Raw genomic sequence first — 15,851 nt, forward strand, 5'->3', positions numbered from 1 at the left:
ATAAGTTATTATGGAACAGAGTAGTTCTCCACACTTAGTCTGTGATGACTGGCTTTTAAAAGGAGAAGCTCAGCCTGGTGAGCAGCAGCTCTACCAAGAAGATCTTGACAGCACAGGGCCCACTTCTGCTCTTGCAGGCTTGCAGTTCACTGCAGAATGGATGAGCGAGTTTGAACTGTTGACCTGAAGCAACTGGCGAGTGTTTTTTCAGACCTGTGAGCATGCTGACACCAAGAAAAAGAAGTACTGCATGCTAACTTTGGATTAATTATTTTCTTAGGACCTGGAAAAGTAAAACTCCTAATAACTGTGCTATAGGACAGATTTACCACTCTGACTAGTGAAGACATGCTTGATAACAAGCTCTGAAGTAAGTAAGCAGGCCAAGCACACCCCAAGAGGGTGTTAGAAGATTCTTGTGGCAATATTCTTGTTAATTTTTGAGACAAATGTATTGGGGTGGATGTTCTGGGGATAGTTTATTTACCTTGGGTTCAGGTAAGACCCATAATGAGGATAGATAAGCAGAAAATAAAAGCTGAGCTAAAGTGGTTCACTTGGTTGCCACTCTGACATGCACAGTCTGTACAGATTTAAATTATTAACATATTTAATATCCCTGTATCCAGTGCATTTGCAGAGCCCAACAAAATGATTATTTTTGCAGTGAGTTGATCTAAATTCAATTGGTTCTTTTATGATCAAGTTTGGTTTAGGTTTAGGTTAATGTAGTAGTTCTGAGCCATAAGTGCCTTTCAGGTAGTGCCATGGTGAAAAATGAATGTATGTATGACATACACAGCAATATATGACAGGTGCTTTTCAAATTTACTGAGACTGAGCATGGTGATAAAATATAAATTTTAAAAAACAAAGGTCTGTGCTTTGGCTAGCTATCAGTATAGCACAAGTGATTGTACTTGGAAACTAGGAAAGCAATTTTAGCCTCTACAGAATAAGACTTGGTTTGGAAGCTACTTTTTGCATGCTTCTTGACCCACGTATGATTTAACATCTTTTATCTTGAAATTTAATTGATGCAGTATTGGAAAGGTTAAACTGTCAACACAGGACAATAATTACAAAAGAAGTTGTACTATAGCTATCAAAATGGAGTTTGACAATGTGGGTGACTAGTGAAAAGATTTCACATCTCTCCCCAAAAAGGCACTTTTGCAACTTTCAAAAGGACCTAAATGACTTGGAGCTTCAGTTCTGCTACTTTCTACTGGGTTTATGCTTCTGGATATGTTACCAGTCTCCCTAAAGGAAGCATGATAAGTGGTTTTGCTCCAATGGCAGTAAAGGATGTACTTATTTTATGGTACAGACAGCAGTCTCTGAAACTGCAAAGGCAATACGTGCTTTTCATCTGTGGAAACAGTAGATGAACCCGTACAAATGCAGCTCACAATAGAACTAGAAAGATTCCAGAAGTACAAGATGTAGAAACTTCAATTCTTCCCCAAACTTCTGTGACATGCAGACTGTGAAATGGGTTGCTGGAGAGCATGGTGCTTTCCCATGTTTCAGCAAAGACTTGACAATTAAAATGTATCAAATGGCTTAAAATGTGCACCTAGCCCATGTGTCTGATGACTGTCAGAACTCTCTTTTGTTCAAACCTAAAATTTATTAGTATTTCTTGGGTAGGTATGATGTTTGGTCATTTATTTCAGCACCCTTTGGTTTACCTTTTATACTGCTCCCATGACAGCAATATACTTACCACATAACAATAAAGCTGAGTTCTTTAAAAAGAAAAAAAAAAGAAAAAAAGAAAAAAGTGGCATTGATATTTTCATGGTAATGTTTGCATATATTATCATCTGTGAATCACAAGGGAAATCCTAGGTGAAATAATTCACGTGCTGGAATTTAGAAAGGAGTAAAGCTATTGTGGAGAGGAAAGCGAAAAACAGGGCTATAAGAATGTGGCAAATAAAAATACCTAATGAAAAAAAGATGCATCTTGGTAGATGCATAAATGTTTTTTGGAGTCATATTCAAACTTTGCAAATTATTGATTTTCCAGTTATGATTCAAAATTCAAATTCAAGTATATTTTATTTAGTGGACGATGTAATTAAAATTTCCTTTCACAAAGGGGACAAAAAAAAAGTCTTTTGGAAAAAAGTTAACTCTGTTTATTAGGACTTCCAGAATGTATGTTTCGGTGCACTTGCAGTATTACCAAAATGAAAGACTTGATTCCACTACAGGAAGAGATGCTTTTCCTTTTGCTTGGTAGCTCTGTAATGATTTCACTTCTGAAGTGATAAAGTCTGATAAAATTCCTCTAGGTGGGTACTAGCTGTAGCTCTTGAAAGCAATGGAGACTTGGATTCTTATTTCAGGGCCAGCAAATACCTGCCTACATGATTTCCCAAAGAAAAGATTGACAGGTATTCAGGACACCTCTGTGGTATGATGACTTGGGTAGCCTGCCCCATGAGGCCTGTTTTGTTTCAGACTTGCTGCTGCAAATAGAGTGGACTACTTAATTGTGTTTCCCACTTTTAAAGGGAGGACTTGGTTGTGAAGGGGAAAAGGTTTGGAGGGAGGATTATGAATATGAGGAATCTGTTCTGGCTTTTCTGATGAAGCTGTACCCTTTTTCTAAAGCACACATTGACGTTAGACCTAGAAGCTAGGTTACCCCTGTTTCAAAGAATTGATTCGTGACCTCAAGCATCCTTGTCCTGGTTTCAGCTGGGATAGAGTTAACTGTCTTCCTAGTAGCTGGCACAGTGCTATGTTTTGAGTTCAGTATGTGAAGAGTGTTGATAACACTGATGTTTTCAGTTGTTGCTCAGTAGTGTTTAGACTAGAGTCAAGGATTTTTCAGCTTCTCGTGCCCAGCCAGGGCACCCGACCCAAACTGGCCAACAGTGTATTCCATACCATGTGATGTCCCATCTAGTTTAGGAACTGGGAAGGGGGGGGCAGGGATTCGCCGCTCGGGGACTGGCTGGGTGTCGGTCGGCGGGTGGTGAGCAATTGCCCTGTGCATCATTTGTACATTCCAATCCTTTTATTACTACTGTTGTCATTTCATTAGTGTTATCATTATCATTATTAGTTTCTTCTTTTCTGTTGTATTAAACCGTTCTTATCTCAACCCAGGAGTTTTACTTCTTTTCCTGATTTTCTCCCCCATCCCACTGGATGGGGGGGAGTGAGTGAGCGGCTGCGTGGTGCTTAGTTGCTGGCTGGGGTTAAACCACGACAATCCTACAACCTGTTTCTTAACAATTTATATGACAGTAGGGAAAAAAGCCCCTTTCCATGTCTGTTGATTTTCAGTCTAGGTCCTAATTTCCTTAGTTTAAGTGCTTGAAGCAAAATAGTGAATCAGACCACCTCAATGTCTTTTCTCACTTTTATTCTGGTTGGAGCTATCAACGAGTCATTTGGAGGTTTGTCTCACTGCAGTGAAACAGTGTACTGCCACAGTGTAACTAACTGATGCTCCGATTTCAGCATAATTGCAGTGGTGCACAGCATTAAAGAAAAAAAAGTTCCCTGTATAGTCTATCCATCTGAATTTTAGTGGGTGCTAGGTCAGGCCTGTGGACATAATGGGTGCCCTACAGAGACTGAAGTCCAGTGAGTTTCAGCTGTTCCCCTGGAAGAGTAGCTGAAGCCTGAAAGCTCAGACAGCAATCACTGCAGAGAGCCTCCTAGTAGTTTAATTGCAAGCTGCTGGGGAGTATCTTTGGGCTGTCTTTTTGAATAGGAGGTCATACTAAATGTAGTGCATTTTTTTTAAAAACATCTATAAATGAATGATTTCTTCAGTCTGGCAACCTGAAAATTTAAAAAAGAATTCTGGTTTGAAACAGAATAAACTTTTAAACTTTGGCTTATAATTTTCAGAATACCTTGCCTGGAGTTGTTCTTAAAAATGGATCATTTTTAAAAATCACATTCAAAGAAACAAATTTTTCAAAAGGCATTTTGATGTTTTGGAGAGGGAAGTAACTGTGGCAAGCAACTGTGGCAAGCAAGTATTTTTCAATATCTGTAGCTGAATAATTGATACGAACATTCATGGAAAACATCTACTTCAATGATTTTTTTTCAGAAAATACGTCTTTGGAAAAAAACCCAACAGAGTATTTCCTGGCACCATTATACATAAAAAGCCAGATCATGTGTGTTCTTTATGCTCATATGTAGATTTTCTTTTATGGTTCTATTTTTATTCTGATGTGTCATATTTGGGAAAAATATTTGGCTAATTAAGAGTACCTTGTAGGGTAACTTTATTTCAGGTGGATACCTTATGTATTATAGTTTTAATTTATTGTGTAGGATGTGTTTGTTGTTCTAAAGCCAAGTATCTGCCAATGTATATATTACTTAAACATATTTCTTTTTAAAAAAAGGACATGATTGTAATTTGGTGTAGGTATCATAAATGCTTTATATGCAGTAACACTTGTAAATACTTCCACTATCTCAAAATGTTTTCTCTTGTCCTAGAAATTGCAGCAGCTTGTCAATTGCTTGCAAAAATCATGCTGAAGTTCACTTGTAATTAAATTTTCTACTATAATTCTCTAAAATAGTGACGTGTCAACTTATATTTGCATTCTCGACTCAGTTTTTATTTGCTTGTTTGAAGGAGAAATGGTTCTTGTCTATGAAAAAAATTACTTCAAGTAGCCATTTATATGTGTAAACTTAATTGTTTTGTACATAGAAAACAGTGAAGAATGCCAGCCTTCATACTTGAATGGAAGTACTAAAATTGTTTGACATTGAAGTAGTCACTTAAACTGAGCATAAAAAGCTGGTATAGAGGTGTCAATTCAGTCAAACAATCAACCACTTGCTTAACTTCCAGCAAGTGTTAGTAATTTTTTCTGTTCAGCAAATATGAGCTTACTGGATGAATTTAATAGGATTTAAGATTAGTTATGCTCTAAATAGTCTACACGGAGAAACAGGTCAGAAACTGAGTTACTTGCACGATGAGTTGGCCTATGTGAAGATTCTCTTATCAGTGGATGATAGTTTTGTAAATGTTATGGAAACACAAGTATTGCATGAAATTACAAATGAATATCATGTCGAAACAAGTTTGAATAATGGAATGATGACATGGGGAGCGAATGTAAGATTGACAGTCTTGTAAGAGATGCCAGTGAGTATCCTTAAAAGAGCTTCATTTCCTCCAGGCTAGAAATACTTCCACGCCGCATCACATGCATCCCTAAAACTCCCAAACCACAACTCAGTTCTTTGGTTTACAAATGAAAGCAGAGTGCCGCAGTGGTTTCCCAAGGCAGTGGGCAGTCTCTGTCCCCATTCCCCTCAGCTGCATAAGCCTGCTGCTTTCCTGAGCTCGGATTCAGCAGTGGGGCAGATGAGGGAGGTTACAGTGTCGGCCTCTTTCAGTGAGCAGAAAGAGCTAAAAACAAACTCATGAACATAAACCAGCTAACAAAAGCACTGGAAGATGCCTAAACCAAGGCTTTTAGGATTTGGGGAAACAATGTCCAGTTGACTACCTCAGGTTTAAAGGTTTTGTGCTTTGTGCTCTCTGCCACGGAGCTCAGTCCACAAATGGCAGGGTGTTGTGTGGCTGTATGAGGATCAGTATTTGGTGCTCTGGAAGCTTAAAGATGTATTCTAAGTAAGAAATCTCTGCTTTTCTAGAGGAGTCTGGAAATATTAAGGCTGACATTTTAAAATGAGGCAATGAGGATTTTTGGGCTGTGCCTGCAAAGTTAAGGAGCTGAGAAAGCAAACTTTTCTTTTACAGAAGAACTGATCACAAACATTTTCATTTCTCTTAAATGGAAAGTATTAAGAATTTTAATTCCACAGGAAATTCCAAAATGTTTTGTTTTCTGATTTGTAATGAAAAAATGTTCAGAATTCCTCAGCAACAGTGATCCTAGGTTCAGGTGTTTTCTGTAGCCGTATCCCAACTCCAAATCTGGTCAAGAAGCAGGCTTGAATACACATTTCTGAGTTCCACCATCCCTTGTTTCTCCATATTCTGGTTTGCAAGTAAGGGGACATCCAGGCTTGGGAGCCAGCTTTAAGACCAGTCTCTCTTACTATTTACTTATAAGGAAGGAAGAGACTTGATGGGACAAATCTGGACAGCATGGTATCAGAATTTTCTAATGTTTCTACTAAATGTTTCTTAGCTGCTTGGTTAAGATAGTTTTCATAGCAGGGCTGTGAGACATTAGAAGAAGTTAAACATACTTGAGGTTCAAAAGTCTGAGAATTGCTATTCCGTTTAAAGTAGTAGAAGTATGTGTTAAATGAAGTTTCTGCTCTTATAAAACACTTGGTAAGAATGCAACACTGAGTGTATCTAAAAACTAACATTTGATTAAGTTCCACCTTGTTTATGCCATTTTTACTGTTTTAATACTTTAATAGAAAAACCAGTTTATATTACTGCTGCAACTTTAGTTGCATTTTAAGTGAAAACTCTAAATTTTAAATGAACAATCCATTGCTTGAGTTTCTGCTTTAAAAAATTACACAGGGTCCATTATAATGTCTCCCCCCCATCCAAACTGGTCTTTCTCAATGCATAAAAAACTAGAGGGCTAGATTATGACTAAAATCCCCTCAAGTCATGGTTCATTCTAGAGGAGGTTCTTAGCTGATGAACCCAACAGTGCAATGGTTCGCGTAAGACTTTGTTGTTGTTGTTGCAGCACAGTAGGCTTGATTATGTGTTACAGGTGTAAGCTCTCTGTGCCAAGAAATTGTACAAGCAAATCTGTCAGTTCTGTCTGTTGCTTCAGAGCTATTTGGAAGATTCAATTGGATACACCTTTGAGTGCCATTTCTGTAAATAGGAAAATACTTAATGTCAGTAGATGGTGCTCGAGAGTACATAGCTTATTTCCTAGGCTTTTGTAAAGCTTGCTTAACGTCTGCTGTGCTCAGAAAATGGCTTCCTTTCTGCAGTACTCTCAGAAATATCCACAGATTTGATTTACTTACTTGAAAATTTCTTTCTGTGGAGATTTCTATTTTTGAGGGTGTTTACTAAATGCTTCTATTACAATTGGATTGTAAGTCAGTTTTGTTCATTGTATGGTGTGCCTGAAATGGAATCCTGTATTTGTAGGTGTGGCCATAATACTAAAGCCAAGCTTGACTGAATCTGATCAGGTGCTTTGTGTTTATTGACATGAAATTCCCCTTCATAAAATCAGTACTTAGGTGTCTTAAGTGTAGGTGGTTTATTTTCTTACCTTGCCTTGCTTGAGACCTTCTTATCAGTTGTGGTCAGAGTAATTTAACAATTTACTGCACTTTGCAAACATATTTCCACAATGATAGAAATAAATATAATATGAGAAAATCCGTAAAATAGTATTCATAAAGAGTCTATTAATGGGCTAAAAATGCGGATTAGGGTCTTGATGAACTCACTGGGAAATAAGAGATATTAATATTTTATAGATACTCTTCTCCACAGTACATTTAAAGAAATCTGTGTTAAACATTTAAAAAACATATTAATAGAGAGTATTTTGTTGAAAATAGCATTCTGAAAAATGAAAACTGGTTTAACTAGAGTGGTATTAACTAAGTCTTTCTATATGTTCTTCCTGATGGAATTAATACACAAACACAGTAATTCACATTCCAGTCAGTCTGTAGTAACAGGAGTGTACAGACTGACTGTAACCATGTAATTCCCACTAACTTCAGCAGCGGTATTTGCTATCTAGCATTATTAAGGGACCAGGTATTTAACTAGACATATTGGCTGAGGTGATCTGTGTTATGAATGAGGTGAAAATGAAACTGAACCAAGTTCATATAACAGCCACAATTTAAGGCTCTAACTGTATGCTTACGTATGTCTGATTGTCATGGTGCAACACAGTAAAGGCCCTAATCTGTCCATAACTGCATGTGAAGTACTGTGCGATAGCTGTTATCCTAGAACAGGTACTGTTCCCATAGCCCACTGAGGGTTTTAAGAATGGATATCCTAAAAAGTATTCATGTTTTCCAAAGGCATGGATTACTCTCCTGGAAATGCAAACCCAAAATTCTAAAAACAAGCAAAGTGTTTTACATTCTCAAATTTCTACTAAGGGCAGAGGGGGAGCGATTACTTTCTAAATTCTATATTGTTCTCTATAATTAGTGTTCAGCTTTTAGAACCTTTTCAGAGTATCACAAGATTTTTTTCTTTCCAATTTGTGTTCTTCATGATAATTTAGAAAATGCATATAGGTGTGAAATCTCATGGGAACATGTTGCTGTTTGCTAGAAACAGAAAGTGCAAAACTTGTAAGTAGTTTTCTTTTGAGGCTTGTGAAGAAAGATAAAAAAATGGAATTTGGCTTTAGTATTTTCCAGAATACTGTAACTGAGATTTTTACTAGAGACTGCCACAGTAAAATGTAAACAATGCAGACAAGTGCTAATGACATTGCTCAAGGAAGTTTTCTCATGCTCTTTGTCCAGCTGATGAAGTGAAGAATTGGCAGGGTAGATGATTAAATATTCATGTTTGTTAACAAAATGGATATTCAGGATCACATATTAAGTTCGTGAAAATGACTAAAATTTTTGACTGCAGTGGAGCTATGCCAGTGGCATCAGCTGAAGATCCAGTCCTCTAAATATATATTGCGTTGCTCACTACTTATCCTAAAATTCTGGAGTGTTTTGGGAAATGGTAGTGGTGTTTCTCAGTCTAGAGTCATATTACTATGTCATAGGTATTCATTTAGAACAATAACACAAAACTAGGAATGCTTCATGCTGCAACATAGAAGTTAGTGTATACAAATATTTTTTTTTGTTTACAGAGAACATTAAAAATTCTAAATTTCTTAATGTTTAGCACCCTGTAATTTTAAGTGGTTCCCTTTTCCTACCTTTTGCCAATGATAATTTTCATTAAGAGGCATGAAGGTTAGGGTTTTTTGTTTGAAATAATGTTAACAGTTTACACCATTCTGCCACAATAGAGAGAGAAAGAAGGATCTGTCCTTCAGTCTGTTCATGGTATGGTTAAAAAAAAAGTATAAACACTGAATTCCTGAGCTTGCTGTGAGATGGAAGGTCATTAACAGGGCACTTGAGCAGATTGGTATTACAGTCAATTGAGACGCTGAAACATCCTAAATGGCCTAATGCAGCAACTAAGTGCTTCTTAAATTCCAGAACTTTTACTTGAGCAGAGCATTCATGACCAAAATGAATTTCCATTTCCTTTAGTAAATGCTGTTTTTATACAGTCATAGTTGAAGAGGCAACACAGCATAAACACAGTAGTTTGATTCTATCTCCACAGCAGCACTAAACTAATTTGTCAAGTTATAAGCATGAAATCTGAGTATCAGCTAAATATATATTGTTACACATTGAATTAACAGAAATGGCAAGAGTTTGTGTGTTAATATATACATACACTGGCTATGTAGCCCCGTCAGACTAATCAGCATGCAAATTAGAATGGTTTTGTCCTTTGGGAAGCTGAAGTTTTACCAGTGTCCAATCAATTCAGCATTATAGAAAGGATAAATCAGATTTCACTTCACTCCTTTATGTTCTAGAAGTAGAAAAATTTGTCAGGAAAGAAGGACGAGGAGGGAAATACATAGTATTTGATTTTGTTTATAGCTGTTCTAGTAAAAAATTGCCTTTAGATCTAGCAGTACTTTGTTGGAGAGTGCCAGGATGTTTAGGTAAACTCTAAGGTTTTGTTTGTGGTTCTGCCCGTCTCATTCAAAAGTTGTGAGAACTGTATTTGAGGGACAATACAGAAAACATCTCCCTATGTGTAAATTCCTAGATGAAAGGTGATATCTGCATGGTTTTTCATACTAAATATAAGGGCCTCCTGTAGTTTTAATTGTGGAGACTACAGATGGAAGTAAAGGGCATGTAAACTAAAAAAAAAGAAATAAACAGAAGCCATTTTAACAAAGTTTTGTGGACACATCAGACCAAATGCAGCAGCTGAGTGATAAAAATAGTGAAGTCTGAAGGCTTCAGAATGCCAGCACTCTACCTGGCAATACTGTATGTAGCTGCACTCTTGCATAGGTGTCATACTTCCATCAATTAAAAATACGTTCTTCTAAAAGTTTAAAGAGTTTACAAACCACTTTGAAAAAATATCCTAAAGTAGGTCTAAGGTGTCTAGCAGATGATATTTGCTGAGTCTTCCTGTAGCTTTTTGCTGTTGCTATCTCATTCCTCTATCCAAGGTTATCACCTTTGTAACAGAAGACAAAAGAGAATACATGGCTATGCCCCAGCTGCTCCAGTTTACTATCAAGCACCTTAATTTAAACACCTTATAAGACTAGGCTTGCTTTGAGATGCCAGGCTGTGATTTGGAGTTGCTGAGTGAGCAGCATATGTTCCCTTTTGCTGACTGTGTGATCGACAGCCATCTCAGCAGAGGGGTAGCTGTCAAACATCTGGGAAAGAAGAGGAGAGCAGGTGTATCTTACTGTCAGTTGTTTGCCTACTTGCGTGAATCAGAGATCTTACTCAATGTTTCATGAATTACCTCTTACATGTTTAACAGATTCCCATGTTGTATTTTGTGGGGTAATGTACAACTCAGTGAATGAGTGCAACTATGATCTGTCCTTTCCTTCCAAGTGAATCTTTGAGAATTTTTTCTTCTTTTCAACAAGCAGGTTCTAAATTAAGTGGGCTTCCCTTTTGTGCATCTGCCCTCCCAAAGTCTGTTGCTGTTATAGTCTTGACAAGTGTGGCTTAAAGAGTTTGAAAGATGAAAGGCTCTCGTGTTTTAAGGACCAAAGCACAAATCCAGTGATGCACTCAGGTGTGTCAAGGCCACTCACTGGTATACCTAGAGGTAGTGTTTTAGTGTGCCCTCCTCAGTAAGACCCTGCTCAAATGTATTGCTCTTATCTGAGGCCATATGTTGCACTAATCTATGTAAAGGCCAAGACTGGGGCAAAGTGAGCTGCTGCTAATAGCTTTCCCTTTTTGTCTTTCTTTCCAATAGCCCTTCCTCACTTGGGGAAGGCAGAGAAAGGGAACAAGGAAGAATATCTGTCTATAGAGTTAAGTAAAGCAATGAAAAGAAAATAAACAATAATGTGTTGAAACAATGAGATTCTGGAAAAGGTTTGGAAGGAAGAATAAATGGAAGTCTAGATATGCACAAAACTCTGCCTTACAACTTTTGAATACTTAAAGCCTCTTCATATTCTGAAATGGAAAATAAGTTCAATTGCTTTGCTGCACATTTTAAAGATGAAATCCATTTTTTTAACAAAAGGGGCTTACTTTTATTTCTAAATTGTTCTGTCACTGGATTGGAAGTTTTGACTACTTAGCTGAATAATCTGACTGAGCACATCTTCAAATTAGTAAAATCAAAAGCCAGTTTCAGTTAACATTGCCTTTTATTTAATAGCTTGATATTCTGAGGCATTGCCTTCTAAAGATTCTTTTCTAGCTTTTAGTTTTGCACCCTTATCTATATGTTTGTGTATTGCAAATTATGATCTCAGTTCCTCCGACTAGTATACTTGCTGTGATTTGACCTTTCAAAAGCAGTGTTTCTCTTTTCTAGGAAGTCAGAGACAGAATGTGTTTGTATGCATGGTGAGTCTGATGTGCACTGGATTTATGGCACAAAAAATGGATCAGCCATGTGTACAGTGAATCTACATCAGAGATGCATCAGATCTACCAAGTTTTTAAAACAGAATAAAGTGATGCATGCCCAGTGATCCCTTGCTCTGCTTATTGGACACCTGAAAAGTTAACCAGGGCAGCCTGGACACTTGACACTAAGTGGAAAGCTGGAAATAATAAAGAAATGTACAAAAAGCAAGTGAGTAGTAAATGACATCTGAAAAGCATAAGTTCAGACTCCATTTTTTTTTTCCTGTCATTCAGCCTCTTGTATGGGATTGATTTCATAGATAAAATTAGAATCCTGCATGAAGTGTTTGTGATTGTACCTGTCTAAAACTGGTGCATACTTCTAAAAAAAGATATGATTTTTGAAATTTATTTATTTTTGGCTGTTCACTAAAAGCTGAGGGGGAAAGATAGCTATCCAGAGTAGGCAATGCTCTATACCACAACAGGAAAAACTCCTTATTTGCCATGGTCTAACAGTGGGAGGAAGTCTGCGGAGGTAGAGGAGTGATTTTGCAAGATACCTCTCAAATCAACAGCCACATCTGAGGATGGTACCTTTATTGCTGTTTACCAGCATTTTGCAGATTGTATATCTTGATTCTAATCCTATATTAAAGTTGGTCTCAAATCACATAGGGATACTTGCTTATTGTGGCACAAGATTCATTTCTCAGAGGATCTCATTTCAACTATCATGTAACATGCTGCTTATCTATCGATCTTTTGAACTTTCAGGTTTCTGCATTTGTTCCTCTACTGTGGCTTTGTAGGCACCAATTAAAGCTGTAACAGCATAGTTTACTGCTGATAATAGTTTGGTATCTTCAGCAATAGATGATATGCCTTACAGAAACATTATGTTCACCTAGTAGTTTCTCTTACATCTTTTACTTTACGTACTTTACATATTTTTAAACCAGTAGATACTGAACATGGCTTTGCTTCAAATTCTGTTTGAACAAGCACTTCAGGAGTTGAAAAAATACTTAATAAATGAATAAAAAATATAAATACTTAGTAAAATCTTGAGTATGACTGTCTGTCAATGGAAGTATTCCCACTAGCCTTAAAATATGGTTCCTGAGCCACTAATAAGCTGCCTTATGACAAGAAAATGGACAAAAAAAAAAAAAGCTGGCGGAAAAACTGGTGAATAAACTTTTGCTATAGAGTATATGTAAACATTTTAAAAGATTATTGTCTTGACTATAGCCTCTTACAGTTTTTCTTAAAAAACCAAGTAATTTCTGGATTGCTAGTTCTAAACAGGGGCTTGGGGGGTGGGGTGTGAAGGCAGATTTTAGTTCACCTGACAACAGCAGTGTTTTCAAACCCTAACAGTAAAATAAAAAAATCTTCACAGATTACTTTAAATCCTAAAGCAAAATTTCCCTTGGTTATCCTTTGTACTAAACATGGTTGAAAAAGTACAAAATCTAGTATTCAGTACAAAGACTAGCCTGCTTTTTGGCCAGTTGCATAAGCAATTGCAAATGTTAATTTCAAAAGTGCATGTATTATACTTATCAGCAATTTAAAAATATAAAAGTGAAGGAAGTTCCTGATATTTTTTAAGAGCAATGTATTTTCTTCAAACCTAACTACTTCATTTTCAGTAACTTGTTCATTATTGCCTGTATGTAGCACAGATGACTCAAAAGGGTGCTTAATCTGTATCTGATTAACATTTTACTACAGTGTCTTTCTATAACAAGAGATGAGAAACAGCTGTGGCAGGGTAGAAGGGCCTGTTCCCTTCTGATAGGCCTAGAGACAGTATTATAAGAAAGCAAGTTGTTGTCAAATTTTCTAAGGGGACTCTGTGGTTTATTCTTTGAAGAAAACTTTGCGTTTGTTTTGTAGAGGGAAAGAGAACATTTGAGGAGGGTCCTTTGACTACGTCATTACTACAAAGTAAGTGGACTTTTTTTCTGCTGCATTATAAACTCATGTCAAGAGTAGTCATAGCCAGTTCCAGCAAGACAACTAATGAAATCATTGCTATAAATTGACTCTCAGCTCATCTTGTCTATTTTTCTGCGTAGTGAAATTAGAACCTTGTCTGTAAATAATTTTTGTCCTGGTGTAGGTAATGTGTATTAGGTTGGGGTTGCAAAAAAAATTATGTGTTCATTTTTCATCTCTAATTGACTTTCTAATTACATAATCCTTAAAGTGAAGTAGAACAAATGTGTGACTGCCTGCTTGCTGGACAAGGTTAATGGAGTAGTAAGTATCTCCTTTTATACAGCACACAGTGCTGGATGTAGTGATTAGGCCTCCAGTTTTACAATGATCAAAACATAGCTATAATGTTACTTCTCACGTATGATATTAGATAATGCAACAACTTTTTTTAAAAAAACCCACAACTTACTGGTTTCATTGAACCAAAAGACTTATGAAAACAGCAGTAAGGCAAAACACATGAGCAATTGTTTAAAATTAAGCACCAATTTAAATTCTGTAAAAGGCAAATATGTGTTATCTTGTTTGGAATCAGAACATAATTTGGTTTTATTGGTATAAGAATGAGTATATTTAAAATTAACTATTCCTGCTTCACTTTTGTATTACAAAATTTTACACTAATCTGAATGAAATACTACTAATGTTCCTATTTAATTAAATCTAGGATGAAAAATCTGCCTTTGGGGTTGTGTAGTAGATCTCAGTCTTTCATTGTCTGATATAGTTACCAAAATCCAAAGATAGGTTTCAGGATTTGAAAAAAACACCACAAAAGTAACCTTAGTAGGTTTTTTGGGGCGTGGGGAATTCAGTGCTATTAAGTTTAGCTCTTTAGAACATACAGAAAAATAAGAACTGAGAAGCCTATTTTATGTGTGGATGGAAACATTATTCATCAAAAGTTATGGGACACCCAACTTCATGGAAGTTGTGGGACTTTGAGACAGGACTGAACAATTTAAAAAGAAATCAATTGGAATAAGTAGCTTTTACAGAATTACAGCATGGTATAGGTTGGAAGGGGAGCTCTAGAGGTCATCTTGTCCAACTGCCCAGCTCAAGCAGGGTCACCTAGAGCTGGTTGCCCAGGACCATGTCCCAGTGGCTTTTGAATATCTCCAGGGAGGAAGACTCCACAAATTCCCTGGATAACTTGTGCCAGTGCTCAGTCATCCTCACAGTAAAAAAGCATTCCCTGATCTTCAGAAGGACACTCTCGTGTTTCAGTTTGTACCCATTGCCTCTTGTCTGGCCACAGGGCACCACTGAAAAGAGCCTGGCTCTGTCTTCTTTGCACCTTTCCATGAGGTATTTATATACATCGATAAGATCCCTCCAAAGAAATTAGATTAATTAAATGGGAAAAATTAATCTAGTAATTAAAAAGATAAGTGTATATCAATTTCTTGCTGTATGGAAGAGAAATTTATGAACTGATTTAATGCATTATTTTTGTTCTAAAAACTTCCTAGAATATAGTCCTATTGTTTCTACCACTCTTAAATATCCTTCTCCCATGTTTATAAAATGTGGATTATAGTAACAAATCTAGTGTCAACAAAGCAGTTTTTGTGCTGTATTTCCCAACAGCACATCAAGAATAAACACTATGCAATTGGTGAAGTAGAATGCTGATGTATCATAACACCAGTTGGTCTTTATTCCTTCCTACCTTAGCATCCCTGAGATGAGACTGAAGTCATTAGACTCAGGCTTTTGTACACCGGTGAGTACATAGCCTTCCTGAAATCAAGGGCATCATTGCTGTATTCATTTAGCTCTCTTGTTGGACCTTTAGAAAATGACTTCAGTGGCTGGCTGAAGGCTAAAAAAGGGTAGAACTGGTAAAAACTGTACATTTGAAAACATTTAAATAGGACATACAGTGAGCAAACTGTTCCTAAGTGAATTATTAATTTAGCAAATTTTCCTTTCTCCCAAGCCCACATAGATCCTGCCAGGAATATCCATGAATAGACTCTAAGTAGTTCATTATTTTTAATTTAATTTCAATACTTGCAAGGGTGTCATGCACATATATCAGACTGCTGCAAATTTACAGGCTGCTTGGAATACAGGCAGAGCCTCTGTGATCTCTGGGAAGTTAAGACATTTATATGTTCTTCCAAACCTAGTCTGCCTTGGAGGCTGGAAAATCATCATTTTAGTGGTCCAGGTGGAAGGCTCATCTTAAAGGCAAAGCCTTACTTTGTCTATTTTGACTATTTAAA

Source organism: Haliaeetus leucocephalus, unplaced genomic scaffold, assembly GCF_000737465.1.
Source record: "Haliaeetus leucocephalus isolate CR32 unplaced genomic scaffold, Haliaeetus_leucocephalus-4.0 Scaffold417, whole genome shotgun sequence".
Lineage (NCBI taxonomy): Eukaryota > Metazoa > Chordata > Aves > Accipitriformes > Accipitridae > Haliaeetus > Haliaeetus leucocephalus.